Genomic DNA, 23,194 nt, shown 5'->3' with positions numbered 1-23,194 from the left:
ACGCCTCCTGGGCTCTCTTTCTTAATAACTTCTGTCCAGGGCCCTGCAGCAACAGGTTATTTCGTGGTTGTGGGCTTTGAAATGTCTGCTCTTTCAGAAGCTTGCTGAGAACACCGCCTGCCAGGAGATGACGAACTTTAAAAGCGGATTAGTTACTTAAGTGGCAGCTTTCCTGCGTATTCTGGAGAACAGTTGAGTTTTGAAAGGGAGAAATAATTTTAAACAAAGTATCTCTACTTGCAGAAATGTCAAGAGTTTTTTTTCTAATATCACGTACTGTGCTAATAAATCAGAAACACAGCCATAAACAAGTCCTCAGCTCCCTCTTGCTGAGGTGAATTAACCTCAATTTTCCATAAAAGGCAGTGGCCGGTGCTTATTTCATTTAGAGAAAATAAATTTCCCAAAGGGCTTTCTAGTTTGCACCGTGCTTTTAAATCCATTGTAGAAGTTCTTTCATTGCACACAGCTCCAGAAACTAATTCATTAATCAATTCATAGAACAATCCTTTGTGATGGGTACTATTTTTTAAGTTCATATTTTACAGTTGAGGAAGCACCATCTCATTCAGAGACGTAGAGTTTAAGTGATTTGCCAAAGGCTATCAGGCTGTGGGTAGTTGAGCAGTGATTTGGATTCAAGTAGTCTGGAAGATGATACTTTTAATCACCACTCTATGTTATCCGGCAAAAAAAGAAAGGGAAAATCCTAGGTTTGTCTTGTAATGTTGACAAGAATATTATATCCTAATGGGACAATGTTAGTAATTTTTTTTCAAAGTCACACATTAAATATTTCAGTACCCAAAAGGTATAGGACATTAGGTTTAAGATTGTCAACCAATAAACCAATATGCTAAATGGATAAACTACTGTTTAAATAAGTATGGTAGTACAAAGCAATGCCTTCTAGTAATGTGTTAGGGTTTGCTAAGAAACACATGCTACATTGGGATTTGATGTGCAGGAAATACACTGGGGGAGGGACCCAGAGAAGGCAGGGATTGTCATTCAGGGCTGACACCTGTGGAAGAAGCTATGGAAAGAGGGTGGGGAAGGAAGGGTCTCACTGGCATGGGGGAGGGGCACATCATAGCCTCACCCCTTAAGACACTCACAGCTTCTCCAATGAATTGTGGGGAAGACATTTATCTTTAAAAAATACGTATGCCTGTGCAAAAATATGAAACACTGAGGGAGGGGAAGACCTTAATCTGGGGAGAGGGGTGAGTGTGTGGGTAGGCATGTATGTGTGTGTATGATGAAGCAGGACAGTGTTTCTGAAAAGTCTTCCTGGGGGAGGTGACACCTGAGCTGTCTTAGACAAGGAGTAGGCCTTAGGAGAAGAGGCAGCAAAAGGCTCACTGCTGGCCGGAAGTCCTCTAACACTTATCTGCTAAGTGGCATGGGCTCTGTGACCTTTCTTCTATTGTTATACAGTATCATTACTTTTCATGCTCTTATTTCTTGTCCTGCAACTCCACTGTGAGGTGCTCAAGGCAGGTGCCATGTCCTCTTCTTTTGTTTTTCCTACAGTGCAGAGCGCAGTCCTGTCCACCTGCAGGCCAAGAGGGTGGGATTTGGAGACATTTACTCCCTTCAACTCTCCTTTGTTTTAAAAAAATATATTGGGGTTCCACATCACATTGTGTTCACAATTCAAGTTTGAAACTCAGTGACGTGGAGGAAAGAGCTTGGGGGATACGGTGCACTGTAATTGATCAGACTGGTCACATGTTCCATCCTTGGAGAGGGCAGTGGAACCCTATCACGGCCTCCGGAACTAATGTGGGAAAAGGGTGGTTCCCCAGAAGGGTTCCCCTCACTTTCTTGTAATGATGTTAAATGCTCTAGTACCAATTTCAGGGTGTGGGGGGTGTTCCCCACACTAAGAATGAAAGGTTCTCTGACACCAGCTGGGTGTCCTACAATTTAACTCAATTCTGATACTATCTACTCAGAGATGGCATCAGATTTCCACAGATTAAGGGTTCAGTCCTACAGGTCTGCTCTCCCCACCCCACCCCCACTTCAGACACCACATCAGACCCAGGCTCTTACCTGTGCTTCTGACCCATTGGCTATAAACCAGACCCCTTCTTTGATTAATTTGCTGTAGCAGCCCACAGAACTCAAAGAAACATTTTACTTACTAGATCACTGGCTTTTATAAAAGGATGTAACTTGGGAATAGCCAGGGGGAAGAAATGCCTAGGGCAAGGGATGGGAAAAGGGCTCATAGTTTCCCTGTTTTCTCTGAGTACGAGTGTATCACTCTCCTAAAATCTCCATGTTCACCAACTAGAAGCCTGTCAAAAGCCCTCCTTTTTGGGTTTTTATGGAGGCTTCATTACATACGCACAATTGATTAAATCACTGGCCATTGGTGATTAATTCAACTTTGGAGAAGGTTGCGAGTAGAACTGAAAATTTCAACCTTCTAATCACATGGTTAGTTCTCCTTGCAACCAGCCCCCATCCTAAGTGCTTTCCCAAAGTCACCTTATTCACATAACAAAAGACATTTATTGCTCTCATCTCTTAGAAATTGCCGAGAGTTTTAGGAGCTCTGTGCGGGAAATGGAAGAAAGCAAAATATACATTTTTTATTATATATTATCTACATTGTGTATTATATATATACAGTTGTCCTTACCAGAAAAGAGGAAATGGATTGTAGACAGCCAGAATACTGCTATATTGAGGAACATTCAGGAAGGAAGGAGAATGTAATTTGGATCTTGAAAGTGTTGCTATCCATTGTGGGCCTGAAAAAGTTGTCCATAGGTGAGCAAGAAGAGTTCTTTGCATTCCTTGTAAAGACATATAACCGAATCATAGGTATGAGAATTACTCCTGGAAATTCTGGTTGTGTGGGCATGTTGGTGGGGCTGGTGGAAAAGCCAAAGTTTATTTTTTGCATCAAAGTCCAGAGATCTTCAGAGCAGGGAGCAGGCCGTGACTAGAAGTGGGACATGATTGCTGGTCCCCAAGACACCTTTTCAGGGTTTTATTTCTGAGGCTGAATGCCAACTAGTAGAGGGACATCTCTTGAGAGAAGAAAAGTCCTGTGCAGAAACTGGGTTTCAGAGAACACTTTGGGGTCATAGGAAAGGGTAGTTTTGAGAGCAGTCATGCTTAACTGTCTCCTGGCCAGGCCCTTTGGTGAAGGCATATTGGGTTCCAGCTCAAAGGAAAAAATGAACAGAAGATGCGCTTCCATATTTGGCATTCTTAACCCAGGATCTGTGACTCCAGATTTTTATTTTTAATAGCAATAATCTCAATCTTTTAATAATACTAACCTTTATGGAGATACTATTCAATACTATACGATTCACCTATTTTTAGCATATTTCAATATTCTCTGCTGTAATTTCACAGAGTTGCACAACCATCGCTGTAGTCAATTTTAGAGCAATTTCATGATCCCCCAACAATCCATACAGTTAGCAGTCACTCCCCATTCTCTTCCTCCTCCTGGCCCCTGGCTCTAAGCAACTGTTAAGCTTTCTGTTTTTATAGATTTGCCTGTTCTGGACATTTCATATAAATGGAATCAGACATCATGTAGTCCTTTGTGTCTGGCTTCTTTCCCTTAGTGTAATGTTTTCAAAGTTCATCCATCTTGCAGCAGGAATCAGTACTTCGTCCCTTTTTATGGCCAAATAATATTCCATTGTATGGGTATACCACATTTTATTCATCGGTTGAGGGACATTTGAATTCTTTCTGTTTTTTGGCTATTATGGATAATGCTACTATTGTGATGGCAGATTTTAGACCTCCTGGAATATTGTGGTATCTTTTTTCCAGTGGAGTTAGTGTATGGCATTTTGGCCTCTGTTTAGTTTTTCTGAAGCCCCAAGTCCTTGTCACGATCAGGGCTCTCACCTGTGCCCAAGCTGCTCTTCTGCAGGCTGACTGCTACTCACTCATCCTTCAGATCTTGGCTCAAATGTAACCCTCCTGAGAAGTTAACTGGTGCAGACCCTCCTCATAGCACCCAGTGCTTTTCCTTCCATCACAACTCATTAGTGTGTTTAATGCTCCCCATTAGTTGGTTAAGTTTCATGAGGACAGTGAACTGTTCTCTTCCTTGGGACACATATAGTGCCTGCTACATGGTAGGCACTCAATAAGTAGTTGAAATAGTACACAATGCAGAATGAATCTTGATAAGTGAGAGCAGTATCCTAGCTCTGTTGCCTGAACATAAACTTTTGAATTGATGGGAGGAGGCTACCTCTTGTTGACTGGTGTTTATACAAGAGTCAGGCGCCCTGTGGCCAAGAGGGATGGTGTCAACACAGAGAATGAGAACTAGGGAGCACCGAGGATAAAGAGGCCTGCAGTACCTCTCTGAGAGCAAGAAGGAAGGGATTATTGACTGCATTAAATCTGGGGGATGTTGCCTTGTTGTTGACTTTGGGTCCCTTTTTCTGGATTGTATCTATGGTCTGACATGCCAATGGGATCCCCACATTGATTTATCACCCCATAATAATTGGAAAACACTGAAAATTTGGGCCTAGTTTAATGATTGGCAAGGGAGAATTATGAGGGTGCCATCGTTTGAAAACCGAAAAGGAAGTTAATATTGATTTTGCTTGGCAGGTCTTCTTTGACAATATTAAAATAATTACAGAGGCAGAACTTCCTTTTGAAGGATGTTCAGCTTGTATTAGGTATTGCCTAGAGGAACATTAGGCTGTTAGAAGGCACACAAATGAGTCTTTTTTTTTTTTTAAGCAGACATGACTGTCCTAAATTGTGTATTAGGTAAGAATTTTACAAACATTACTTATATTAGCGGTAACGGTGGAGCTGGAGAGTATTACGTCTTCTCCATGACACATGGCGAGAACCACCAATAGTGTGGTGGAACTTGTGACCCTTTCCAAGGCCACGGCTCCTGCAGCCTGCAGATGTCAGCCCTTGCATCTCCCTGTGCTTGTGGACTGGTCTGGTGATCCCCTGGGTGTCAGGATTTCTTCTGATAGCTTTATGGAATGGATCAATGAGGATAACCTCAGAGAATTTGTATGTGGAATCTTCACCAACCCAGGAAGAATTCAAGACTCTCAGAGCCCCACAGTGGCGTCCAGCTCACTCCTCTGCAACAGACTGAAGGCTTCCAGCAAACTTGAGCTGGTTAACACCATGATGGACAGACTTGCCGTAGGTAGCACCCTAAGGAGCTGGGCATTTGTGGCCACCACGACGCGCGCGAATCCAATATATGACATAACCTTGCTTGGCCTTGTACCCCAGCCTGCGCGCTTTATTGGGCCGGGTTGGGCGGGGGGCCCTGTGGAGCACAGAGAGCTGGCGGTACTCCCAGCAGCACACCCTGAGAAGCACATTTCATCGGACTGCTTCTTCCTCCATAGCTCCTGGAAGTACTTGTAAGTGCCCACCTTGGCCTACCTTTGAGCTGATGGCTGCCGCTGGACAGAAAGGAAAGAGCCTTTCTCCCAAGTGAGTCTGTTTTACTTGCGACAGCACTCTATAGGCTTCCCCAGGGATCTCAAAGAGAAATAAACATGGCTTCCAAGAGCACGCCAGAGCTCAGAAGCTGGTCATATTATGAATTAGGTGAAAACTCACCACTAGGTGACAGTCTGTCAGCAGAAATTGCTTTCTCGTTTAATGACTTTCCCCAACTGAAAGTTTCTGGGAATATCAGTAAAAATAAAAATATTAGGTAATCTTTTTCTGACCCCTTTTCCCTAGCCTCCTTTTCCCAAAAATCTATGGAGCGGACATCTTCAATTTTAAACATGCTTCTGTAATCTCTGTCTCAATATGAAAATAATGAAAAAATGATGTATGGAAAATCACACAGAAATCAGACATAGAAAATTCAGTCCCTCAGAAACTAGTTCTTTGGGTTTTGAAGATAAATATGGCTATGAAAAGAGTACACTCAGTGGTCTTGACTTTTTGATATGTAGAGGATGCTTAAAAAAATCTAGTTCAAGTTTAGTTTATAGGTATTTTCTCCCTCATGAATATAACTCTGTGCTTCCTTTCAGCATTTGACGTGAAGATGGAGCTCTCTGGAGAAATATATTTTAGCTCATTTATGAAGAACTTTCATTTTATGTCTTTTTTGAGTGAAGGGAAAACTCCCTGGAACACATTCAGTGAGGTAAGCGCAACTTGAGATTTCCTTTGCTTCCACCCAAGGCTGCTTCAGTTCTGGGTAATAGCTGAACTCAAGCACTAACAGTCTGGGCTCAGGGAAGTTTGGGCCCCTCCTGTCAGTTGGTAGCAGGGGACAGGAGCTCAGATGGCTTCTGGGGGGTTTGGGGGTAAATTTTGTTGGTCCTGCCCCTCCTCATACCCACCGCCCAAGCCATCTGGGCGCTACTGTCTTGGACTAGCAGACTCAGCTTCCCATGTTATTCCTACTGCCCCCATCAACCATGTTCTTCTGGTCCTCCCCCAAAGTTCTCATAAGTTTTTCTAAAGTTTGTTATTCCTGTGCTCTGTTTCTCAGGTTAGGTATCTTAGTTACAGCTAAATTATGTCAACTCTGAAAGAAATGCCTACAATCTATATTTGGCCGTACATTTAAAGGTGGGCCAACTAGGTTAAAAAAAAAAAAGAAAGAAAAGCAAAGTACAGAACAGTATTTATTCAATTCTTCCATTTGTATTAAAAGAAAAAAAAAGGTGTGTGTCGAGAGGCACCTGTATCTGTAGGTATGTTATTTAGGAGGATAACAGTGATATTCAAATATTTACCAACTGGGTCAGTGCTGGGGAAAGGGATGGCTGCTGGCTTTAGCTCTGAAAGCATGCTGCAGATCCTCAAGTATCCAAGCTGCAACTCTTTAATGGCTGATTGAAATTCTGGGGGGCAGCACTCAGGGGGCTTCAAGCAGCAGCTGTTTACCAATCTAGAGAATCTGTAAACAGTTGAACAACTTGCGCTTATCCTCAGCCATTTCTCTTGGGAGGGGAGAGGATCGAGGTTGGAGAGACTTCTTTTTCAGTGTGCCCTTTAGTACTGTTTACAGTGTTTGGTGGTGGTTCTCGTTGTTTGAATTCTATTCAATCATGGACTCGGAGATCGAATTTAATTTTGTTTGGCTCAGGGGATAAGTCATATTTTTAGAATGTGGATCTGGACATTTCTGTCTAGTCATCTGACTCCAGTCTGACTACAGACTCAGGGCTGCTCTCTTTAGTGCCATCATGCAGGAAGCTCCCCCACCCAGAGCTTTGCTTACACCCCTCTGCTCCCCTGGCTGACCCCCTTACACCAGCACTCAGTCCCCACCCCTGGTCCTCAGCGTTGCTGTCTGAATCTTCTTTTGTTACTTATCCCGCACCTCTTGTCTCTCCACCTTACCAGACTTCAGTCCCATTACTAACTAGCATAGACATTGCTCTGCTTATTCTCAAGACCAGAAAATAAGTGTTTTTTTTGTGTGTTCACATGACTCTTGTGTGTGGAGAACCTGCGTTTCCCTGTCTTTTACCTGAGCATCAGCCCGCATGGTCATGGTTATTGTAATCATGGTAATAACTCACATTGCATTGGTTTGTGCCTCCGCCTGCCTCATGCAGAACCACCCCTGCCTCCATGTTTCCCCCACCCGGGGTTGGTCTGAGGGGCAGGGTGATAACTTGCTGTGGGTCCCCTTCCATCCTTTGCTGTTCTGCTTTGAGCTCCTTGTTGGTGTCCCCTGCTGTGAAGCCACTGGGGGGCAGTGTCTCCTCTCAGCCACAGCCACAGCCACTCAGCCAAGGTTGCTCTCTCCTGGTGCCTAAAGGTGTGGAGAGAAGTCCTTTCTCTTCTGCCTTGCCACATTCTGTCACCCAAGCCCCAGAGCAGCATGACGTGTATTCAGTGTCTCCCTGAGCCCCCTCCCTCCCCGTCTGAAGGGTCTGCCTGCACAGGGCTCAGGTATGAGCCTACAGAGCCAAGGCAGGGAACCAAAGTTGGAGACAAGGCCTTTTTTTCCTTTCCACCCCAAGGCTTCCCTTCCTGTCCTCCTTTCTTCCACCCAAGGCTGCCACAAAACCGTCTTTAAGCAGTGGCTTCCTTGAGTCTAAGCAACTTCTAACCAGGTCAACTGTTTCCTTAGATTTATTAAACAAATTTGATCCTTTGTGGTGGGCTGGCCACACATGTTCTATGCACACTTATCTCACTGCATGGTAATTATCTGTTGGCAAGTCTGTTTCCCCGTTTGACTGCTGGCTCCTCAAGTATGAGCTCCTATCTGTGTGGTTTTCATCTTTGTATGGCCAGCACCCCATTCCTGCCTGTCACGTGGCAGACCTTGGTAAATATCCCTTGAAGAATAATCAAACACAGTCATTTTGCAAAGATATGCAAAAGAAAACCTCTCATCTTTACCAGAGGGACATCCAGGCAACACACACACAGGGAGGGGAGCTGTTCTTTTTTTTTTTTTTTTAAGATTTTATTTATTTATTTATTTGAGAGAGAGAGAGAGAAAGAGAGAGAAATAGCATGAGAGGGGAGAGGGTCAGAGGGAGAAGCAGGCTCCCCGCTGAGCCAGGAACCCGATGTGGGACTCCATCCCAGGACCCTGGGATCATGACCTGAGCCGAAGGCGGTCGCTTGACCAACTGAGCCACCCAGGTGCCCGGGTGGGGAGCTGTTCTTAAAGGGGCATCTCCTACCCTACAAAATATCCATCCAACACTCTCTGGGCTCCTTGGGTCCTCAGGGGAGCGCAGCACTTCTGGGAGAGGCTTGCATTGGTCTTGTTTTGAGAGAGTAGCATGTTGAACAACTGTTTGACTGGTTACATCATATTGTGCACCTGCCAATTGAAAAAACAAGGACAAAAACATGACAGGGTACAGTATGGCAAAACATATTGATCAGAAAGGGGAAAGGCAGATGACATACAGGGACAGAACATTTTATATGTATCATCCCAAATTCAGAGAAATGTGGTTAACTCAGTGCTCCAGTCACCTAAATGTTCACAGTGGAGGTAAAAGTGACAGACTGAGGCATGGATCTGCTAATGCTGGATATTGGGTGTTTCCTCTCTTATTATTTACTAGAAGTAAGTCTGATGTCATGTGATAGACCACTAAGTGTAAATGACTCTTCGACCAAGAAAAATAAAGAAATTGTGTAACTACCTGACTTTATTCTCTGAGAAGCAAACCCATGAATCACAGGCAGGGCAGACACTCTTCAACTAGCGTGTGAGACTAACAGAGGTACTAATTATGTTTATTGTAATAATAACAATATTAAACACTTACCTCAAGGAATGGCATTTGTAGAAATTAGAAAAAATAAGAATATTCCAACAGGTTTCTGGATACTCAGTGGCAGTATCACAAATAATCACAGTCATTGGAATCATTTTCAGAGATGAGGAACAAGGGTTTAATTTTAAAGAGAGGTGTTAAACAATGTGTGGATGGTCACCCAGGTGGTAAGAAGTCTCTCTCATTCTAAAGCATGACCTCTTTCTCTGCAGAGCAGTGCCTTGCTCGTTGGAGAATGTGACAGTGAAAAACATGTGATTCTCATCGGTATTGTATGGTCAAATGTTTTGGTTTCCCTGTTCTATGTACCTAGAAAAACTTGGAAACTAAATGACTTGCTAGCTGACAGAGCAGGTGGAACTGAAGGGGAGTGGTGGGAATGACCACAGCACAGAGCCTCTTGCCACTCAGCGCCTTCCCTGTCTCTGTTTGCCATAGCTCCACCTACTTAGAGCCCATCACAAAGTCCATCTACCCCTCTCCCAACTCACCCACCAACAGTGAAGCACTCAGCATTTGTCGAAAGCCCACTTTGTTGTTCCTAGGGCAGGGTTTGGAATGCCAGAGCAGCACCAGACAGCACCCCTTGCCACCCTGGTGCTTGTAATCTAGATGGAGAGACAAGGCAAAAATTCGTGACACAATTACAGAATCTGACAGAATGTAATAAAGTGCTAAATTGTGTGGTACAGACAATTAGAGAACAAGACAGTATATAATAAAGTGCTAATTGTGTGGTACAGACAATAAGTATAATAGGAGTTCAGTGAAGGGATGGATGAGTGTGGGCTGTAGTCTTCAGGGAAGACTTCTCGTCATGTCAGGGCTGCCGTGTTTATCCGGTGCATGATGGGAAACTGAATACGAAATAGAGAATGGATGAACAGCAGAATAACTGTACTGTACTTTGGTATCTCTTCTCAGTCTAGATGAGGGCAGAAAGGGAAAGAGTTCTTTGAGAGGTGGCATTCACCATTTAAAACAAAAATCAAACAGAGAAATACTTATTTTCTCTATTAATTGTGTTACAGAAAATTTCCACAGAAACTTAAAATCATATTTTAAATTGAATGATGTTCTACACTGGACTAGGAGAGTTCTGTGTTTACAGAAATCATGTTGTAAATTCTTTTCGTTAATGAAAAGTACTTTTGCATGACAGATAATCACTTACTAGTTTATGCAAGACTCCTTGAAGCAGGTAAATAGATACTCTTGTATACTAGTGGCAGGACTGATAAACCTTTTGAAAAGTAACTTGGCAGTGGGTACCTCAGACCTTGAAGATGTGCCTGTTCTTCAGTCTACCAGGTTTACTTTGGGAATTTATCCTAACGATGTAATCATGGCTGACTGCAAGAATAACTCTTCAACAAGGATCGTTATCACAGAGTTGAGAGAAACTGGGGACAATCTAAATGCTCCCAAATAGAGGAATAACAAAATAAATGAACATTATTTGTAAAAATGGAAAGTGTAGTCACTACAGTGTTACCATGCAAAACCATTGAATATGATGGGAAATGGTCACAATATATAGATAAGCAAAAAAAGAAAATTCTACAGCTCCTAGAGTATGATTCCATTTTTGTGAAACATGTTTTATGCAGAGAAACATATCTCAATGGTGAAGATATATGTTACTTCCACTTTATGCTTTTGTGAAATTTCCAAATGTTTTCCAGGCTACATGGTTTACTCTGAAATAAAACATGTATTAAAAATCCTATGGTTCTCTGATTTGTTTTGGAAGTCTGGAGGGTCATAATTTGGACTGTCATCAACCACTGAGTTTCCCTGAAGTGGAGTAGACCTGTCCTGGGAGGATTCCTACAGACCTAGGAGGTGGAGGTGGAGGTAGAGATGGTGGAGATAGGTTTGAGGGGCAGATCCCATGCAGCAAAGAAGTTCTGGGCCAAGAGACAAGCTTCAGAAGCATTAGTCCATTTTTCTATGATTTATATATAACTCCTGTGTACATTACTTTCATGAACTCACATCAAGCTAGGAGATAATGAGAGGTATGCATACTCTTTAAGGCTTATACAACATGAATTTTTAGCAGCAGAGCCTGTCAGGGGGCAGAAAGCCCAGGGCATGGATCGATTTTTAGGACTTACGGAATACTAAAAAAAAAAAAAGTATAGATGTACCAAAACAGTTTCAAAAGTTGTGGTGTTCTAAAAATGCTTATCTTGAGGAAATCAGTACCTTTAACCCAGAGAATACAAAACCAGGAAGTTAAATTTCATTTTGAGAATATGTTAAAAGCCTGGATTTGAGATCTTTGTTGACTATTTGGGTCCAGGCTAAATTAGGCCCTGCCTGGAAACCATGGGGGGGGGGGGGTGTGTGTGGAATTATTGAAAAACATCAGAAAATATCTGGGAAGGATTTTGGAATTTTTGGTCCAGGGGATTTTCCCTGTCTAAAGTGAAGAAAATACTCTTCTTCAATTCTGAGAACTTTATTTAGAACTGTGTTGAAAGGGGCCTTCCTCTGAAAGATTTCAACACAAAAGCATTGTATTTTCTCATCCGATGACTTGGTGTCTTCCATTTTCTAGATTTTGACTAATTTAAGGTCTTAAAATATACATGTTTCAACCCCTTTTAGTTAATAATTTTCTATTTTTACCTTCCCATCTAGCTTTTCATCTCGTAGTTGGCCCAGTGAAAATAAAGTGCAGTAAAGTGAGAATTTTACTGCCTTTCCTATGCTTCCCAAATAGAGGGGAAATCCTTGGAGACCCAGGTTCTTGGGAAGCCAAACCTTAGCTAAAACTGGGACATGTTTGCTTCTCTTGAAGAATCCATCCTGTAGGAAAACTTCCTTTTGCCAAAATGAGCAGCATCCCCAGAGTACAAGTTGTAAGGACTTGTTTCTGCACATTCCCTCCTCTTTCAATTAATTTGGGTGAATTAACCCTCTGTGCTCCAGGCTTTCCATCGGATGGCATAGTATAGTGCTCAACTGAAATATTTGTGACAAATAGCAGCCTGAGTGGACATGGACAAGACTTCCCTCCCTCTACTGCCACATAGAAAGCCTAGATAAAATGTGGCAGAAATGTCAAATATTTATATATAACCAGTCTTGAAAAAAGTAAGGATAATAGTCTTATTCTTAGTATGAAAAAGGAACTCAGAGCCAGTATGATAACTGTAGCTAACGTGGCTGGAGCTACATGTAGGTCCTAGAATCTGGAGGCTCAGATATTGAGGCCATGTAGGGACAGGATATGTGGCCCCAAGGCCAAGTTTAGGCAGGGCGCTGTGACTAGGGTTATCAGATTTAGCATTTAAAAGTACAGGATGCAGGGGTGCCTGGATGGCTCAGTTGGTTAAGTGTCAGACGCTTGATTTTGACTCAGGTCATGATCTCAGTGTTTTGAGATCAAGCCCTCCTTGCTTAAGATTCGTTCTGTCCCCCCCCACCCCCACATGCACATTCTCTCTAAAAAAATAAATAAAAGTACAGATAAACAGTGAACACTTTCAATATATAGGTAAGTATGTTCCAAAAGTTGAATGGGACCTATCTATACTAAAAAATGTTTATCTGACATTCAAATTTAGCCAGGTGTTCCGTATTTCATCTGACAACTCCATGACAGAGTTTTCTCAATAAACCCTGGAGGCCGGATGGGGGGGATGGTGCCTCATCCATGAAGGGATTGTGTAACTACCTGACTGTAACTACCTTGGGGAAACATTCACAACTGTTGTGGGGAAGAAGAAAGGAAGCTTTAATTGATCTGGGGCTGTTGGTGGGAAAATGTAAGTGTCCCCCAGGGCTTACCATGAGTTAATGTAGGATTCAAATTTATATAACATATGGGATATAGAAATTTCAGCCTGAGGAGTTACCATAAAAACTGGTCCAGGACCTTTGAAACCTCAGAATTTCACCAGAGACAAACAAACTGCTGTGTTAGGGGTATTTCTACAACTTATCACACAGGTATCCATTGGGATAACTGGTCCTGCTGAAGATGAAGTGTTAATAAAAAATTATAAACCAAATGAGGAAATGAATCACCCTGATGGGGAACCTGGAAATAAACAGGAAAGTCAGTTACCCCAAAACTGAGCTAACTTAAAAAATCTGAAAGAGGTTATGATATAGGTGTCTTTTGAATGTCAAAGACATAAAAGAAGGAATAGAATGAAAGAATAGCTTATTATGGAAAAAGAGGAGGTTTATTGAAGAATCAAATATAAAGTATAGAAATTAAAAATGTATTTGCTGACATTAGAAATTCAAAGGGACCCATTAAATGCCACATTAGACTTCTGAAGTGAACAAGTGAACTGTAAGAAAGAACCAAGACTACATTCATCTAGAATGTAGCACAGAGAAATAATGTGGTAGAAAAATATGAACATGAATATGAGAAATGGAGGTTAGAATGGGGTCACGTGTGTATATGTGTGCGTGCACACACATCCACACACACTATTTGTGATTGCAGATTGCATTCTGACTCCTATGTTGGAGTGGTGATGACTCATGATTTGAATATTTCCCCAAATATAGGAGGAAGACTCAAAAAAGATTCCTAAGGAAGGCATAAGGAAAGGGGAGAGTAGAGAGAACAGAGGTATAATTGCTAAGATATAATAGAAGTTGCTTAAAAAAAAAAGACCCTAGAATATAAAGGCCTAGAGAAGATAGAAATTTATTTCCCATATAACAGTCTAGAGGCCAAGGGCTAGTAAGCAGCTCTGTTATTTTAATCTGTGGCTTCTATTTCAGGATCCCACATGGTTTCTTTAGCTCTGGTCCTTGGGTCTACATCCTAAGCAGGGGTGGCGGTGGTGGGGAGAGGGGTTGCAAGGAAGGGAAAAGGGTCATGGCTGCCTGTGTCTTTTAAAAGCACTATCTAGAAGATACACATAGCACTTCTATCACAGACCCATTAGGGAGGCAGGGAGAGGTTCTATCTATGTTCCCAGAAAAAAAAAAAAGTGATAGTTCTCCCAAAGGAAATAGAGAACAGTGGATATGAGAGGACAGTAGCAATTTACTCTGCAGAGAGGTTAAGACAATGCTAGAAGAGGTCATGATGGGGAGTTTTCCAGAATTGATGAAAGATAAGGGTCCTAAGAATGGAAAGCATGTCCCAAGCAAGATAACTAAGAACAAACCTCACAGTGGACTGATATTGCAGACTATTAAAGAAAAATAAAGTAGTAAAACAACTAGAAAACATAGATTAATCACAAATGTAGGCCAAGTAGATCGGTAGTAAACTTTTTATCAGCCTCAACAGATACTAGAAAACAATGAAATAATATCTTCAAAGTGTTGATGAAAAATAATGTTCAACCTAGGAATCTATATCCAACTGAACTGTCATTCAAGAATGAGGAAAAAATAAAGGCATTTTCTGATAAATAATTTAAAAATAGACTCTTGCTGAAAGAGCTACGAAGGAATATATTTTGGTAAGATGGACATTGAATACACAAGGAAAGTGTGGGATGCAAGAAACAATCGGTCACCTCCTCCCTGTATAATATTCTTAAATTCAATTACAGTTAAAAACTCATCTCAAAATATATAAAGCAAAAATGTGGCAGGATTATGAGGATGAGAGACCATGGAAAGCACATCAGGTCAGAAGATTTGGGTTTTGCTCTATCATTTATTCTAACTTAAAAAAATAGCAACAACTCAATTCTGATTCATTAGTTTTATGGTCTTGTGGTATAATCTTTCTGATTTAGAGGTGGGCTTTGGGTTATGATAGTCCTGGTTCTAATCCTTGCTCTCTCATTGACTAACTTTGTGATTGTAAGCAGTTTAACCTCCTAAAGCTCAGTTTCCATACCTGAGAAATAGGAAAAATAATTGTATTAGAGTTCCTGTATTAGTCAGAGTTCTCTAAGCAACAGAGGATGACTCTTGCTGAATAAATGGAAAAGCATTTTATTTAAAAAATATCAGGTGGGGGGCACCTGGGTGACTCAGTCGTTTAGCGTCTGCCTTCGGCTCAGGTCAAGATCCCAGGGTCCTGGGATCGAGCCCCACATCGGGCTCTCTGCTTGGCGGGAGGTCTGCTTCTCCCTCTCCCACTTCCCCTGCTTGTGTTCCCTCTCTCGCTGTCTCTGTCTGTCAAATAAATAAATAAAATCTTAAAAAAAAAATATCAGGTGGCTCACAGAACTGTTGAGTGCACTGGAAAACTGGCTTGAGGCTAAGTCTTGGCGTACAATACCCCAAACCAAGCCACAGATCTGATAGGAAACTCTTGCTGCTCCATAGCTTCTGCTTCTACGTCAGAAAGATACTACTGTAATCCCTGGGAAACAGTCACCACAAAAAACCAGACACCTCTGCCTCCCCCTCACCAGTGAAGATGCAAAAATGGAAGGTCCATGTAGAGCCTCTTTCCTTTTGTTGCTTACTTCTGAATCAGTAGCTTATGATGGGGTCCCTGATGGGCAGTAACTAATCCATGTGCCTGAATTAGGCTAAGATTGCAGATTGCATTCTGACTCCTATGTTGGAGTGGTGATGACTCATGATTTGAATATTTCCCCAAATATAGGAGGAAGACTCAAAAAAGATAATAAGCTGCCATGAATAGGATAGATGCCCATAATAGTAATGGTAATAATAATAATAATAATATCTACTGTCCAGAATCTGAACTCTCTTCTGTTTAGGGAAGCCACCATTTTGAGAGTCTTGCTGGGTGGAGGATTTTCATCCTATGACAGACGCCAAAAGAAGACCAGATGCTGGTTCACTTGAAATCTTGACATGAGACTTAGTATGTGGACATGAGACAAGCTCTTGTCCTGAGCTGTCCAACAGTAAGAGTGACAGAAAGAAGCAGGGGCAGTTTGGTCATCATTCTAATGGCTGTGGTGTTGACGGCTATGATGTTCAGCTTCCAATGGTCAGTAGCAATGAAGACAATAGGGTGCAGAGTCCACAGCTCTTACTATCATGATGAAATCATTTTCCTTCTCTGAAAATGGGTGCACCTTACTTTAGAGGGTGTGTGTAAGCATTAGTCAAAACGTGCTCTGAAAAAGGCCTCTGAGAACCATCAAGCACTTAATCTGTGCTTCTCCTATGACAATTGCCAGCCTTAGGAACATAGCATAATGTTTAAAGTTCCAAAAGAAAAGGAACAGTCCATTTAAACGTTAAGAGAATAGATAAAACATGTAGGAGGAAACAAAGACTGTTCATTCACTTGACCATTACGGGATTATAATTGCAACACTACATTCTCTTACTGGGACAAGTGACAGATCTCCTATTTTGATAAGTGGGTTATTCCATCATTATATTAGTGTGCAATTGAGATGTTTGCATTCCAGCTGTAATATGTCTTTTGACTATATTCATTTGTGGCTCTAGATAAGGCTGATTCAAAATTCTCTGGCCTATTATAGTTACTCTCAGTTTTAAAAAAAACTCGACACCTCATTGTCAGAACCCTGTGTGGTAGGAATGTACAATTAATTTACCAAGGTTTTCACTTTGTTTTTGTGTTTCTATCTGCATAGTGATGTATCTCTGTAATGTTTCCCATCGAATGTTTGTGTGTGTGGTTGCAGCCATCTTTTTGTGGCATTTGGAGTGGAAAGTGTTGGCTGGGGGACTCTTGAGGCCTTTTGGGCTCAGTGAATGTTGTGTTGGCAAGCCAGCTTTAGGAGCAGAAAAAACCCCCTCTAATTTACAGCATTTGTCAGTTGCCAGGGTGAAATACTCCCACCATGGCTAATTTCAAGCTACCAATGTGATGTCACAAAACATGGGGTTGGGAGGACATGTGCAAAATCAGTTCTAGCTAGCTGGAGGCATGCCACTATTTGCATTGTAAATGTTTGCTCTTAAGGTAAGAAAACTCCACGTAGGCCATAAATCACACTGTTTAGTTTCATATATCTCAAAGCTATACTGGCCAAAACCCAAAAAAACAATAAAGCAAAGGCAGATTCCTAATAAAAAGTTTTATCCCAAGGAAACCTTGAAACGTAGTGTCCTTCTAAACTTCTTTAAAACTTGCTAATTTAAGTGAACAGGAGGCAGAGACCTCTCTCTTTCCCCTAGAGTGAAGATGGAGAGGCCTCTGTTCAGGTGGGAGCCCCTTCTGGGAGTTGGTGTATGAGGGAGCCTTTTCCTGCTGTATTGAATCGTGTCTTAAACGTTTATATGGTGCTTTAAAGTTTTCTTCATTTGATTCTCCATTTTGAAGAGGAGAAAGCTTACCAAATGGAAGCATTAAGACTTGATTGTTTTTATTCCAAATCTAGTGCTTTCCCTGCCTTCCCCAGGCAGCCAGAACATTCCTTGATTCCTCTCTCTCAGTCCAGCTCAGACAGGATGTTTTCTTCCCTCTGCCAGGAAGCAGCTTCTTTCATCAATCCCTTTTTCCCACTTTCACAAGAGGAAGTTCCCTTGGCCTGCGATGGACTTGCTATTTTCAGCGTCTCCTCAGATCACATTCCTGCCAAAGTCTTTTCTCCACTGGCAGATAGACTGTGACTAAGCACTCTCGCATCACCCCTCAGAACTGTGACCTGTCCCTTGTCCCAGCAGTGCTGGAGGAATGCAGGGCTGAAGAGCAGCTGGGGGAAATGTTAAAGCTCATCGAGAGACATGCCATGTGCTGGGCTGAGTCCTTCTGCTGTCTCCGTGATCACATCAGTCCACTCTGTTAATGGTGCTAATGATGAATTTTTATGATGCCAATGATTAGTGTACAAACTCTGAGGCAGCTCAGAACCTTACCTCGTTTGGCTTTTAGAGGCACGCCCAGCCACAGGGATCACTCAACAGTTTCATGCAAGGATGGGAACATACTGACTGCATGAGAAACTCAGAAAGCTCAGGTAACATTTAATTAATGCATTCATATGTTAACCTTATATTTACCGTGCATCTGTCATGTTCATGGCTCTCTTGGAAGGCCTGGAGACTCTCAAGGTAACGTGTTGGTGTTTGCATTCCTCCTATTTGTGCATAGTGGCAAGGCAGACATACACACACCGATGGTTGAATGTGATACATACTACAGCAGAGACTAGGGCAAGCATGGAGGAGGAAATGTGTAACTCTGCCCAGGAGGGAATGAAAGAACCTTCCCAAGGGTTTAAAGCTGGAGCTACGATTTGAAGGATAAGAATGACATAAATTATGTAGTGCTTACTATGTTCCATGAACTGTCCCATTCTAAGCATTTTCCATATATTTACCTATTTAATTATCCAAAAACCCTATAAGGTTAGGTTCAGTTATCATCCCCGTGGGAACCTGACTCACAGAGAAGTTAAATAACTTGCCCAAGGTCACCTAGCTGGGGAAACATAGAGATGGGATTTGAACCGTGCTGTTAACCTCTGTGCTATATTTCTGTGATTTGCTAGGATTAGGGGGGGGTGGTTGGGATAGCATGAGCTGGGGCGTGGAGGACATTCTAGGCTGAGGAAACAGCATGGGCAAAGGCCCAAAGATGTGCGAAAATATGACATGTTTGTGATTCTTGCTTTGAATTGTGGTGGGAAGGCAACACAGAGCCATTCAACATACATGCATCATTTTCCTTTCATTGCAGAGGCTTTCCTAGAGAATATTTGGAAAGGTATTTATCAACACTGTTTCTTAAAATTTGAGCATTTTAAAATGGCTACTGTCCAACTGTTTGCTCTGCTGAGTTACTGGGTGAGGATTGTTTTAAATACATCCCCAGAAGGATACAGATTTCTTGATTTCCCATTATTCCTGAAATTGGTTTATTCTAATGCTGAGTCCAAAATTGCAATTCCCACAGAAGGCAGTTAGCATTTCTGGAAGAAAATACACGACAAAGTATATTCTTGGTCGTGGCCAAAGTTCTTGCCAGTGTCAGCGATTGATCACCAATTGATTGAGACAGTATACTCCGTGCAGTACTTTACCACCTCCTCAGGACATGTGATGTGTGCCCAGAGGTATGTACTTTAGTAGCAAAAACAAAGTGTGTGGCCATATTTGGCCCAGAGCAGCACCTAAGTGGAGGATCACCTGGCCAGTTCCATATTTCTTTGGGAATTTTCTGCTCTCAATACGCTGAGATAGGTCATTCAGTTATTCATTCAGCATCTTTAAATGCCTACTGTAATACAAGTTGGTAATAACAATTACCATTAATAGAGCTTACCACGTGACAGGCACTTTGCTAAGCACCTTAAAATGATCACGTTTCATCTTCCCAATAACCCTGTGGAGTAAGAATATTATTATCCCCAGATGAGAAAATGGAAGGATTAGGAAACTTGCTCCATATGACATGGCTTGTTGAGCCGGCAGAGCTTTTCTTCACAGATCGTCTTAGTCCAGCCCCTGCTGTGCTATGTCATCTCTTTATGTTCGAGGTTCTATACCAGACATGGTTAGGGATGCAAGCAATAAACTGTAATCAAGTCAGAATGAGACAGGCATAGAACACTGGTTCTCTGTCTTTTGCCCACCAAAATGTATGTATGCCACCTGATAAGCATGCACGAGATACATTCTCTGGGACAACACCAGCATTGTGCATGATTCCATTCCTTTCCCCTCTCACTCCAACCTCCTGCCCCAGAAGAGCATATTGGAATGCACATGAGTAAGAGTGACATTATTATAGTAATGACATTGAATCAGAGATAATTTATGAAGATGATAAATCCTTTGCATATTTTCATACAGGAAGCTAGTGGATATAAATCTCAGGGCACAAACGAAAGTATCCAAGAAATATGACATTTCCTTTGTTTCTGTAAATAAACTTAATTTTGGCTCTGGACACTCAGCCCCTTGGACTGACAGGAAATTTAGCCTTTGTCATTTTGAGCTCACCTCTCTTACTTCCCATGAGGTTGTGTCAAGATTCTATTGTCTTATGCAGGGCCAACATTGTGTAGAACAATTATCTCTACTAGTTCCATGGAGATGGCTGCCACTTTTGGCCCCCAAGATCTCTTTGGCACTTGGGGCTGAAACCCATGAAGAATCTGGGAGCCCTGAGTGAGAATCCGATCTCCCAGCTTCCTCAAGGTGGCACAGGGCCTTTTCCTCTGAGATCCCTTTGACCTGTCTCTCTTCCTAACACAGACCAGTTCTTTTTCTCAGAGGGAAATCCCTCCCCATTTTTCCTCTGATGCCCTTTTTCTCTGATCAAATTCTGATTCTCCTCTATGGGTTTTTGCCTTTTGGGAGGGGAAAAAAAAAAGCAAGCCAGGAAGTGTTTTTTCTGTTTATTCTTGCTGCTAACCTCCTGTGAGGCATGTAGGCTAGAATCTGCTTGAGTCAGAAGGGGAAAATAGTAATAAAAGTAACGGATCTGGTCATTAGAGTAGAATTTACATGGAAGCAAATATCCTTCATTTCTTTTTATTTTCTTCCTCTTTCCTTTCTTCTTCTTTACAAAATGCAAATAACTTTGTTTTCAATGATAAAAGATGCCATTGGGCAAATTAACACTAAACCTACAGCGTGGTATGTATTTTTTCAGACCTCTTTTTACTACCCATATAAGCATATAACGTTTAACAGTATTTAGGAGATATTTGAGTTCTTGCTGTACCTTGTAAGCTTGTATGAGGAGGTTGCATTTTATTCGAAATGTCTACCCATTGGGGAGTCTGCAGGGCAGTCACTGAATCTTTTTTTTTTTACGTTTTAAAGATGGTACCATCTATCCCATGGAAGGTGGATTTGCAAGACAATATGCTATTATAGAGGTCCAGATAAAAGATGACAGTGTCTAGGATAGGGTGGGAGTCAAGGAGGTTGAGAGATAACTGGGGATTCTGGATCTGGTTGAGAAGGTAAGTGGACAGGACCAGCTGGGTACTGGATATGGAGGTAAAGGGCAGTGAAGAAATGAAGATGATTTCTAGGTTTGGGGCTTGAGTAGCTGTGTGTGTGTTGCCATCTAAAGATAGGAAAGACTAGGGGGAGGGTGATGTCCTTCATTTCTTAAAACTCTGCTAGAAAAACACTTGCTAACTCCCAGGACCTTCTAGAGTCTTGAGTGATGAATTTTGGGTGTGAATCTTGACCAGGAGAGGCACGGGATGATCCAATGGGCTGCAGGAAGAACATTTAAAATTGCTATTTAAACTTGTTTTTTCTTCTCATCCTCTTAAACATCTATTTCCACATATGCTTTATAATCTGCATATTAATGCCATGTGTTTTGTATATACACATTTGCATACCACTTATAAATAAATAAGAATGACTAAATAAAAGAAAGAAGAAACTGTGAGTCATAGCAGATAGTTAATTGTTCACTGAAATCTGTCCTTCATTCCAGATTATACAGTTGTAGCTGGGAATGGTTGTAGCTGTAGTTGCTGCTCAGCCATAGACAACTTTCTCACACCCCTCATAAGTAGCTGTTACCAGTTCTCCCCATGGGAGGTGAGTAGAAGTGATATATGTCAGTTCTGGACCAAAGTTTTTGAGAAGCAGGCATGCCTCCTTTGTATTCTTAGCTCTTCAGCTGGCTTAGATGCAGAAAATGGCCCCGGGGCAGGGGGGGCGGCACGGAGGGGATGATGGGGGTCCGAGATGGAAGGAGCTTGCATCCTGAAACATTGCTGGGAGAGAAACCACTCACTTACCAAGAACATCCACCTCAGGCTATTACAGGGCCAAGATATAAACTTTTGTGTATTTGAGCCATTACACACGTTTCTGTCTCTGTTATTTCTGCTTAGCATACAGGAAGCATGTGTAACATTTTTTTTTTTTTTTATTGAGGGACATGTGTAAAATATTTGGAGGCACTGGTCGTAGCATTTGCCAAATGCAAATGTCAGGGTTGTCTTAGTAGACTGTCAGATGCAGGGGACGATAGCTTACCATTTCTAAGCCATCCCCTCACTTAATCAAAAGTTTTAATTATCATGGAATGATGTTTAAAACGGCTGAGTTTTAGTTTTGCAGAAAGTGAAATTTTTAGGAAGGCTTAAAATTCAGATTGCCAGATTTTTAATTATATAAAAAGCAACTAGCCTTATTGGTAATCCAAGGGTCATCTTAGAAAATGTGGAAATACTCAGTGAACATTATTGGAAGAAATCAATGAAATTCAGCAAGATGGAACATTTGTTTGGCACAGATTTTCCTAACATTTGCAAATACTTTCATGTGCTCAGATTTTAGCTTAAATTATCTTCTTTTAAGGTCTATGGACTTTTAAGATCCAACTGTTTTCCAGTTACCCTTGCAAAGGAAATAACGGTTCTATGCATCCCCTCCTCCCTCCTCCCCGGGGTTTAGATGGTGAGACTCAGAAAGCCTTCCTCAGAGCATTTAGAAAAGGAAGAGAATGATGTATCAAGGCAATATTCCTGGAAGCTGAGATCAACAGACCATGATTAAAGTCAGCTTGCAGTTATATTGGCTGAGAATCGTCATGCCAGCCGCCTGCAAACCCCACAAGATGATGGATGTCTTACTGCTATCCCTCCTGCTCTCCAGAATTTATCAGCAAAAAAGAAAAATGGGGAAGGTTGCAACTCCCAGAGATTCACAGATTCTTTTTGCAACAGTGAGCAGTGGAGGCTTGGGTGACAGTTAGGAATGAATCACTGGCTGTTTGTGTGGTGGCGGGAGGAGTGTCTGAACCTTGGCACTGTCATCAAGAGTAGCAGGGGCCACCTGGACAGAAGGGGCAGGTGAGGCAGTAAGAGGGCTCTCCCGGCAGATCTATTGTCATTCTAAACGGAGAATTTTAGCCAGTTCCTGTTGCAGAAAAACTCATTGTTAAGATTAGGGAAATGAAATTGTATGGCCTTTACTCACTGTGGAGGAATACATGGTTATAGAGAATGGAGACCTTGCAGGGGTTCAAGGGTGAGGCACAGGAGTTCTGGTGTTGTAGAGCTGGGGGAAGGATACATGGGAGGGAATCCATGGGC

At 41.9% G+C, this 23,194-nt stretch overlaps 1 pseudogene; it reads right to left on the bottom strand.

Annotated features, from left to right (window-relative positions):
• Nucleotides 1-4,809: 4,809 nt before the first annotated feature.
• On the bottom strand, nucleotides 4,810-7,516 carry LOC113932605 (annotated as a pseudogene).
• Between the last annotated feature and the right edge of the window lie 15,678 nt (nucleotides 7,517-23,194).

The sequence above is a fragment of the Zalophus californianus genome, chromosome 10, assembly GCF_009762305.2.
Source record: "Zalophus californianus isolate mZalCal1 chromosome 10, mZalCal1.pri.v2, whole genome shotgun sequence".
Taxonomy (NCBI): Eukaryota; Metazoa; Chordata; class Mammalia; order Carnivora; family Otariidae; genus Zalophus; species Zalophus californianus.
The sequence above is the reverse complement of the archived record's forward strand: the minus strand, read 5'-3'. Positions and strand labels throughout refer to the sequence as shown.